The sequence below is a fragment of the Leopardus geoffroyi genome, chromosome B4 (genome assembly GCF_018350155.1).
Source record: "Leopardus geoffroyi isolate Oge1 chromosome B4, O.geoffroyi_Oge1_pat1.0, whole genome shotgun sequence".
NCBI classification, from domain to species: Eukaryota; Metazoa; Chordata; class Mammalia; order Carnivora; family Felidae; genus Leopardus; species Leopardus geoffroyi.
The window spans coordinates 84,802,224-84,813,109 of NC_059341.1; the positions used below are offsets into that span (position 1 = coordinate 84,802,224).

General features: G+C 39.2%; 1 non-coding gene across 1 annotated transcript; it reads left to right on the forward strand.

Annotated features, from left to right (window-relative positions):
• The first annotated feature begins 288 nt into the window (after positions 1-288).
• On the forward strand, positions 289-396 carry LOC123592262. Its single transcript, XR_006709661.1, has one exon. It is a non-coding gene; the product is annotated as a U6 spliceosomal RNA (small nuclear RNA).
• Positions 397-10,886: the final 10,490 nt, after the last annotated feature.

The following is a 10,886-nucleotide window of genomic DNA, read 5'->3' on the forward strand; positions in this document are numbered from 1 at the left end:
GAAAAAAAAAAAAAAAAAAGAATGGAGCAGGGGTGATGGGAGAAGGTCTATGGAATGGGATAATGTTGAACAAAGTACCTGGTTCCCAAGGAAACTCACACCCAGTTCCCAGAAAGAGGAGACACTATGTGACTTCAGTGTCAAATCAAAAAGGCAAACAGTGGGGAAGAATGACATACTCTGTAAATGGTTTTGGGGAAATGGAGACATCTGGAAAAAATTGAGTTAAATCCCTATATCATTCCTATACCAAAATAAATCCCAGAGATATCAAAGATGTTAATAGGAGTGCTCGCTTCGGCAGCACATATACTAAAATTGGAACGATACAGAGAAGATTAGCATGGCCCCTGCGCAAGGATGATACGCAAAGATGTTAATAGGAAAGAAAGCCATAAAAATACCAGAACATGGGAGAATTTTTTATCATCTTAGAATGGGAAAGGCTAAAGCAACATAAAAATCATGAAACCATAAAAGATGATATTGCATACTTAATGGAATTTTTTAAATCTTCCAAAAAAAAAGCTAAATAAAAGACTATTTTCTTTTTTTTTTATTTTTTTTAACCTTTATTTTATTTTTGAGACAGAGAGAGACAGAGCATGAATGGGGGAGGGGCAGAGAGAGAGGGAGACACAGAATCAGAAGCAGGCTCCAGGCTCCGAGCCATCAGCCCAGAGCCCGACGCGGGGCTCGAACCCATGGACCGCAAGATCGTGACCTGAGTTGAAGTCAGACGCTTAACCGACTGAGCCACCCAGGCGCCCCTAAAAGACTATTTTCAACAATATGTTGTCAAAGATTTTATATCATTCACAATAAAATGATGACTATACAGTTTTTACATCTACATAAAGAACAACTCAACAGAAAAATGAACAAATGACATAAATACAAAATACATATGGGTGCCTCTCAAAGCATAAGACTTATGTGACCTTTCTCATAATGAGAAATGTGTAAACCATGACATACTATTTTTCACTTAGGAGATTGACAAATATGATGTCTATCAAACGAAAAAGAAGCCATCAACAAAGCGAAAAGGCAACCTGAGTGAGAGAAAATATTGGTAAATCATATATCTGGTAAGGAGTTAACATTCAAAATATGTAAAGACCTCATACAACTCAACAGCAAAAAGCCACAATCAGATTAAAAAATGGGCAGAAGTCATGAATAGACACTTTTCCAAAGAAGACATGCAGATGGCCAACCGACACATGAAAAGTTGCTCAACATCACTCACAATCAGGGAAAAACAAATCAAAACCACAATGAGCTATCACCTCACACCTGTCAGAAAGGCTATTGTCGAAAAGGCAAGAAATAGCAAGTACTAGTTAGGATGTGGGGAACAGGGAAGTCTTGTGCACTGTTGGGAAGGTAAATTGGTCTACATTGGGACTGTATTGGTATGCACATACACACACATATATGCATATTATTCAGCCGTAAAGGATGAAATCTTGCAATTTGCAACAACATGGATGCGCCTTGAGGGCATTATGCTAAGTGAAATAAATCAGAGATAGACACATACTGTATGATCTCACGTATATGTGGAATCTAAAAAAAACCAAAAACACACATTCGTTGTTATTCTTCCAAATTTTTTCAAAATTGTTATGTCAAATAACCAATGAGTCTTTGTTAGAAGTTTGAACAAATAATATTAGCCTGGATGTTGTGAAATATATGATAAATTTATTTCCATCAAATCAGTTTCACTTTTCAAGCCATCACTCCAAACCCACTTTTTTTTTTTCTTAAACTGTCTACCTTAAAGTTCCCATTTTAACTGGATTCTCTTTCAGTAGTCTTAGTGCTGGCACACGTTATCTATGATAATGAGGAGTCCCAAATACTCATTTCCAAAACTAAAGTGCGTGCTGTATTTGTACTGTTCATTTGTTCTTATTGTGCTACCATACACATAAATTTCACCATCTTGGGGTGCCTGGGTGCCTCAGTGGGTTAAGCATCCAACTCTTGACTTTGGCTCAGATCATGATCTCACTGTTGTGAGATTGAGCCCTGTGTCAGGCTCTGTGTTTTTCATGGAACCTACTTGGGATTCTCTCTCCCCCTCTCTCTCTCTCTGTCCCTCCCTTACTCAAGGTGTCTCTCTCTATCTCTCTGTGTCTCTATAAACAAACAAACATTTTAAAAAAATCGCATCGTAACCATTTTTAAGCATAGGGTTCAGTGGCATTCAGTACATTCGTATTGTTGTGCCAACATCACCACCCTCCATCTGCAGAACTATTTTCATCTTGCAGAACTGAAACTCTATGCTCATTAAACAATAACTCCCCAATCTCCACCTCCTGACCACCCCCAGCAACCGACATTCTGCTTCCTGTCTCTATAATTTTGACTACTGTAAGTACCTCAGAAGTTTGATGTGAGGATTAAATTAGTTGATATACAAAAGACTTGGAAGAGTGTCCGCACATGTATGACTAGCTGTTGTTATCTAGGTGTCGCTGTCCAGTAGAACTTTCTGTGATGATGGAAATGTTCTTTATCTGAACTACCTCATGTGGTACGTGCTAGACATATGCGGCTGAGTATTGAAATGTGGCCAGTGGGGCTGAGGAATGGAATTTCAAATTTTGTTTAATTTTATTTTCATTTTTATAAATTTGTATTCATTTTTGAGAGAGAAAACTAACGAAGGTGTGAGCCTGTGCGGCACATGAGGGGGGGGAGGGGCAGCAAGGAGGACAGAGGATTCAAGCCGGCTCTGCACTGACAGCAGTGAGCCTGATGTGGGGCTCAAACTCATGAACCGTGAGATCATGACCTGAGCTGAAGTTGGACACTCAACCGACTGAGCTGCCCAGGCATCTCAAATTTTGTTTAATTTTAATTAAGTTTGTTAGCCACCTGTACCTAGTACCTCCCCTATTGAACAGCATGGATCTAGACCTTGGAGGAGAGGCCAGGCCTGGAATTACAGAGGGAGTAATCACCTTATGGGTGACGGTGGAAGCCATAAAGAGAGAGGGGTTAAGTAAATGGGAAGGGAAGATGGGAGAAGATTAGAAACTGGATATATCAGCATTTAAGGTTTTGTCAGAGAAGGAAGAGATAGAGAAAATGTGGTCAGAGAGACCAGAAAGAGTGGTATCCTATAAGAAAAATAGAAGATTATTCCAAGAGGAGGAGTGGTCACCTGTGCTATATCCCATTGACTGAATCATTAAAATGAGAACTGGGGGTGCCTAGATGGCTTAGTTGGTTAAGCTCCCAACTTCGGCTCTGGTCATGATTTCACTGTTCGTGAGTTCAAGCTCCATGTCGGGCTCTGTGCTGACAGCTCAGAGCCCGGAGCCTGCTTCGGATTCTGTGTCTCCCTCTCTCTCTCCCCCTCCCCTGCTTGTGCTCTCTCTCTCTCTCTCTCTCAAAAATAAATAAACATTAAAAAAATTTAAAATGAGAATTGAAAATATCATTGACCATTCATGTGTGTTCTGAGTAGGTCTTGCACCTTTGTCGGTGGTGGGATGGGGAGAATGGCCATCTAGTGGAAACTGAGGCACCATTTGTGGCTCCTCTGCCTTCTCTGATGAGCACATGCAAAAAGGCATTAGACAGGGATTAGCTTTGATTGCTTTATGAGTACTTGAGGAATAATATTTTAAAACTGATTCTCACGACTAATTCTGGAGAGATTTTTATTTTTATTTTTATTTATTTATTTATTTATTTATTTATTTTTTGGAGAGATTTTTTAAAGACAACACTATGTGTACTGTTTTCTACAACATATCTCTATAGAACATTATTAGAAGGCATTGGAAGATTATGGTGGCTGTTTCCATATTAAAATATTAATGTAGGAGTCAAACTGATGGTTTTTGAACCTGAAGGATCAAATAGTTTCATTTAATTGTATTAACCAAATTGATTTTAAACCAGCAGAATTATTTGCAGTGCTTAAGAAGTCATTACGCTCCATCCAAGCGAGATATATGGGTCACCTTGGGATTTGCAGCTGGAATTTTCCTTTATGACAATACATTGGGAGCCAAGTCATTTGTCCTAAAGAGACTCTTTCAGCAAAGGTTCACCAAACCTGTCTTGATTAATTTTTCAAAAGCACATGAGGAGATTTACCAATTACGCTTTCAAGGGTTGATTTGATCAGTTTCACATGGTTGAACAATCTGCATATTGCTGCTTTAAGCTCCAACAGACTAAAATGGTTAAAAAAGGTCAGATGGAAATGAACTATGAGCTAAATGCTAATATGATCTAAGTGTGTATGCTTTAAATTACTGCATATTTGAGATGCTGCATATAAAATGATCTAACGCGAATCTCATACCGTTTCTGAAGAAGTAGCTGGGAGCAAATATTAGCTCCATTTGGCCTGTGAGGGATATTGTGACAGAAACAGTAAGATAATGAAGATGATACAGTAACCCATTGCAGAACGATTAGGATAAGATTTCCTTTCACTGTCCCTCCCTCTGTCATTTCTATGGCAGTTATCATCACAGCAATGTGGTTGTAAGTAATCTGCATTTTCTTTCTCTTTTAATTTTTCTTTCTTTTAAAAAATTTTTGTAATCTGCATCTTCAATTCACACAGACATACAATTCCATCTTGAAACAAACTGCCTTTTCTTTTTTGGCCTCTCCTAAACTCTTGCTGCTTAAAGTGTGGTCCTTTGCCTAGCAGTAACAGCATCAGTAGGAAGCTAGTTAGAAATGCCCAGAATTTACTAAATCAATCTCTATTGATACACAGGCACAACAAAAGCAGGAAGCATTCCCCGAAGGGACCTGATGGCCCCAGGACAGTGGGTGGCCACCCAGGCTGCATATTAAAATTGCGTGAGCTGCTTTTAAGCCCTTAGATTCTTTGGGATTCCAACCTCAGGGAATCTGATTTAATTGGCCTGGAGGTGGAGCCCAAGTATCCTTGAGTTTTAAAACTTCCACAGGCGGGGCTCCTGGGTGGCTCAGTGGGTTGAGCGTCCGACGTCAGCTGGGGTCACGATCTCGCGGTCTGTGAGTTCGAGACCCGCGTGGGGCTCTGGGCTGATGGCTCGGAACCTGGAGCCTGCTTGAGTTCGAGCCCCGCGTCGGGCTCTGGGCTGATGGCTCGGAACCTGGAGACTGCTTCCGATTCGGTGTCTCCCTCTCTCTCTGACCCTTCCCCGTTCATGCTCTGTCTCTCTCTGTCTCAAAAATAAACTAAAAATAAATAAATAAATAAATAAATAAAACTTCCACAGGCAACTCTACCCCGCAGGCTTGAGATTCACTGCCTTAGGATCGTGAGGCAGCTAGGTGCCCTTATTTTCAAATTTACCATTCTGAAAACAAAACAAAACATTTTATATATTTTGTATAGTAACTTTGTTGCTGCATAAAAGAAGCCTAGGAATTCAGGATTTCTCTCATTCAATCCATTCGTTAATTCAATAACATTTTTAAAAGAAAAAAATGCTTTTAATCTCATGCCTAGATGACCCTAATTCAATCTTTTGCTTTAAGCTTTTTTTTTTTTTTTTTTAAAAGAGCAGAGCGAGAAAGAGAGAATCCCAAGCAGGCCCCACGCAGAGTGTGGAGCCCAACAGGGGGCTCCATCCCAAGACAGAGAGATCACAACTTGAGCCAATATCCAGTCAGATGCTCAACTGACTGAGCCACCTGGGCATCCCTTTTGCTTTAAGCTTTAATCTATTAAAACTAATCAGTGTCTCACAAAATGTGAGGGAATAGAAAACAGAGAAAGAGATGTTTTGCTTTTATTCATTATTTTGGTAGGGCAAACGCTGAATGTCACAAGAGAAAAGAATTTCAATTATGAAATTTGGAGTACATGTGAAAATAGGTAAGTTTGCCAGAAAAAATACAGGAAACCCAGTTAAATTTGAATTTCAAATTAACAATGGATGCTTTTTTGCTCAATAATTTAGTATTTTTTTAGTATAAGAGTTTAGCATGAGTATGTCCCATGCAAGTACATGGAACATACTTTTATTTGCTAGATCTGGCAACCCTCAGAAATAGGCCATGTAAAATGAGGAGTACATTACATCTATAATGAGTAAAAATTGGAACCTATATTCTGTGCTAGCAGAATCCCTGTGAAAAATGCCTTTTATGGAATATTTTATGATTTAAACATGCTCCCTGATTATAGCTCAATAGGACATTTCTTCTTTTGACCAAAACACTTCTTTGAGATGAGGAATGAAACACAAGAGATTAGCGCTGGGTGTTGTATGAAGTGATGTATCATGGGAACGTACTCCTGAAGTCAAGAACACACTGTATACACTGTATGTTAGCTAACTTGGTAATACATTATATATATATATATATATATATATATATATATATATATACATATATATATGAAACACAAGATAATAATTTAAAATAATTCCATGCATTCTGATTGCCATTCTACTGATATCTGTTTTTAACCAATTTATGTGTAAAAAAAAAAAGGAATCAGAGTGAAACACTGCATGTTCTTAGAAGAAAACAAAAACAAAAAAACAAGAGAAAGAAAAAGAAAAGCAGTATTGAACAACCTGAGCTGTTGGAAAATCTAGCCAGCAGAGGGTGCTAACGTATCACTGATGGATTTTGAGTCACAAAAGTCTCCTTTTTGCAAAGCGTTTCGCAACTTAGATTTTATTGAAATATTTATTATAGTCAACCTCACCATGCAGTGTTGCTAAAACAGATTAGAAACTAAACACAGTTCTGGGGTGCTGTTCAGCTCTTGCGTTGCCCTAAATGATATATTTCTTCTGCCCAAGATGCTTGGCTAAGACATGTACTTAGCCCATCTTGGAAACTGGAACACTATACTTCTGGTTTAGGTCAGAATGCTGGGGTCTTTGCAAGTATATGTGATTGTGGGAGAGATCACAGGTCTAATTTAGCAAAGGCACTGGCGGGTGGACTTTTACTAAGTGAAGGAAGTAAAAATCCCATTTGGGTGGGAGATGGCTATGGCTGGCCTGACTTGATTCTTGAACCAAAGACTGGAGCGTCATGTGCTATAGTTCTGTCCTCAAGAGTGTGTATGGGTCTAGTGAAATTCAGGACACTTTTATTTTTCCCACAGTACTGCCCTACAGGCAGAGAACGAACATTCATTGCAGGCCTGCTTTGTGCTAGGCGTGGCAGTTTATGTGTTTGATTTCGTTTCAATCTCATGAAAACCCTATGAGGTAGGTATTCTTTTCATCTGTTTACAAATAAAAACAAAAACAAAAACAACCCACTGAAGTTGTGGGAAAGGGCACGGACACGCTTCTTGCAAACAGTGTATTCTTGTAACATTTGTCTAAGGCAGCATTTCCCAAACTTTGTTCTGAAAGACGCTGGTGCCCTTCAAGGTTTCTCGTTTTCCTTATTAAACAATTTTTGCAAAATGTTGCAAACCTTAATTATTTTTTAGAGTTTCACAATGCAGAAAAATGTTCTAAAATTTCTTAAGAAATCATGTGGCACTGAAACATTTAACCTTGTACAACTCAGGTTTCTTAATCTTAATTGGCTAATGAGCCTTCTCTCCCTCCATTTTTAATAGAACGCCCCCAATATTGCAAGACATGCTGTACCTCCTGTGGCACACATTTTGGGAAACACGGGTCTGATGACTACATAGAAAGACTATGTTTCATAGTAGGCATTACGGAAATTGGTTCATTATTATTATCATGATCCCCAAACATGTATTCAGCTCCTTCTGTTTGTAGGGCATTGGGTTAGGACCCAGAGCTATGATACAGACCCTGTTGTAAAAGACTTTACTGTTCAGATGAGGAGGTGAAAATGCTGTTAGTTTGAATGGGAATGTAACTTTAATTCCTGTGACCTTATTTCTCCCATTTTTAGAGGAGGATGGCCCTAGTGGCTACCAGAGTTTCCAACGATTTCTTAATGTGGCATTCTGTTTTGTTCCCCTAGTGAACAATTACCTTTTTCTTCCATTAATTTAGTATGGCTCAGATGCTCAGAAGATGAGAAATTTAAACATTTGATCACAAGTAAATCCTAGATAGAAGTCGTTAAGAATCGTACATCTTTGACACAGCCTGGGAAAACAGATGTTCTCCTTTTCACACGCAAGTGCACACACACTCAATTTCATCTCATCGGTGCATCGTATCTTCATGTCATTTGTTAGATGAACAGGAGCAAATGAAGGATGTGGATTATCTATATCAGGGGATTGGCCGAAGGATTTGGAGTTTGAAGAACAAAGAATTGCAGGTGTTTGTCAGTAATTTTGATGGCTGGGAAGTCCTCACTAAGCCAGAGTAACCTGTAGCCTTTCTTCTCTAGAGACGTGATATTTCACCTGATTCTGGCACCCTTTCTTTAAGAATCTTTTAAAGCCTTATCAAGCAATGTGGCATACTACCAACAGGGAAAATGAAATCTGTTCATAGTTGCACCACTAATAGAGGAATTGGAAATGAAATATTCAGTTGTGATTAGATATGCAAAAGGAAACGTGAAAATGATGAAACATAATCTAGATAATTCCATCTTGAAATATATTTTCCTGAGGCATTCAGGTGCCAAAACAAAAAGTAGATTTTTCCTTTTGAGTCGCCTGATGTAAGCCAGTCCCATGACTTCACCCTATATGCCCCTTTGAAGCAGGGCTCGGCATGGAAAGACCCTGGGCACACAGCCCTGCTTTGCGAAGTATCATGACCTATGACCTATGACTATCATGACCTTCATCTAACGGAGCTCATCTTCTTGGAGAGAAGAGACAAGGGGTTTTATATTAGCTTCTACATATCTTAGCAGCCTTCTTATCCTATTAGACCAGTGGGCCTTATTTATTCAGGTCACAAATAACTGAGCAGTGTAGAAATAATAGGATACTGGTGGCAAATTGTGTTTTTCCACATCATGACTGTAAATAAGTTACCTGAGACAACTTTTCAGAAGCCAATTTCAGTAGAACGGTTTAAACCAAAAATCCAATGAAAGGAAATAATTTTTTTCACATAATGCAGTCACGATTAAGAATGATTATTTTCTCTTTATATTGATAACACCTAATCCTTATCCTCCTTATGAGATTTACTTTACTATTGAAAACTGGTGGACGCTTCTGGAAACGTGCTTACAATGGAACTATGAACTCACTAGGAATTGCAGAGAATGTCCACGTGGGTGTTTTCCATATGAAATTGGAAGTGGCTCACGACATTACTCTGGATAGTTTCCTAGGGGAACAAGACACTTATCTGACAATATAAGTAGCATAATTCATGTCTTGGTCCAAATTGGCACCATTTTCAGGCTTTCTGCCTTGATGTCTCTGTGTTTCACAGAAGTACACTGTGCCAGAAAGAAAGAAACAGGTCAATTCATCGTTTAAACTCTTTTTCCTACATTAAGAAATTGAAGATGCAAAACAAAAGGAATTGAGCCTCAGGGTTACTGGCTGCAATTTCTCCCAGCACCACTAGTAAGTCTGTTGTGAACGTGTTAGGTCAACTTGAGCAATGCAGGATTTTGTAATCACTTGTCTATGACAAGTTTTTAACACCTGTAACTCCAATTATGGGATAAAATCTTCACTAGATTCAATGAACCAAAAACCTCTTTCCAATACTATTATTTGTTTCTTCAACATATATTTATTGAGTACATATTTTGTGCTAGACATCATTCTGGGCACTGGGAATGATGAACAGGATGGACGAAATTCTGGCTCTCTTAGAGCTTACTGTCCAGTGGGACTAAGACAATAAATAAGTTTACATAGTCTATGAAGAAAATCAAATAGGGTGATGTGGTTGAGAGTGAGGGGTGTGGATAAGAAAAGGCATCTCTGAGGGAATGTTCTTCAATAAGATGGAGTCAATTATAAGAAGGTGAGGGAGAAGAGCATCTTGAGCACTGGAAATGGCAAATGCAAAGGCCCTGAGGCAGCAGCAAACTTGGCATGTTCAAGGCACTGGAAGGAGCTGTTATGGCTAGAGCCTAATGAGAAAGGGTGGGAGAATGGAAAATGAGGAAGGAGAGGCTGGCAGGCATGGGCTCTGTGGGATCTTGTAAGACCCTAGTGAAGAGTTTGGATTTTATTCTATGTGTCATTCAGAAACTGTTGAAGAGTCAAAAGAAATTGTTCTAGCTACCATGAGGAGAATCACAATGGGAGCAGGAGTGGCAGCAGGAAGACAATTTGGGCCAGTTCAGGTTAAGTCCAGGATCTTTGGACTAAAGTGGAAATAGTGGAAATGCAGGGAAGTGGTTGATTACAAAATATACTTTGGAGGTGGAAATAATAGGATATATTGATAGATTAGATGTGAGGATTGAGGGGAAGAGGTATTTGTCCTGAGCAATCTACTGAGATGGGAAAGAAGAATTTTAGGGGGCTGGGACATTTACAGTTTGATTTGAATGTGGTTAGTTTCACATGTTTATTGGACACGAAAACACAATGATGTCAGATATGTCAGAGCTGAAGGTGTAAGTAACTGAGGGCATCATTTGCATATGGATGGTTATTTGAAGACCAGGGACTGGACTAGCTGACCTTAGGAGAGAGTGTAGATCCAAGAGAAGATGGTCCAGAACCGCATCCTAGGTTACATCAATCCAGAGGTTGGGAAGAGAAGGAGGAGCCAGCAAAAGAGATGGAGAGAGAAAGAATAGCCAGCACAGTAGGTGGAGAGCTGGAGCAACAATGTTATGGAAACCAAAAGAAAAAAGTGTTTTAGGAAGGAGGCGTGTAACATTGCTGAGAAATACATTGAGATGAGAACAGAGAAGAGAAATGGTCACTTCAATTCATCTCTTAAAACTCTTAAAAACTGAGAACAAACTGAGAGTTGATGGGGGGTGGGAGGGAGGGGAAGGTGGGT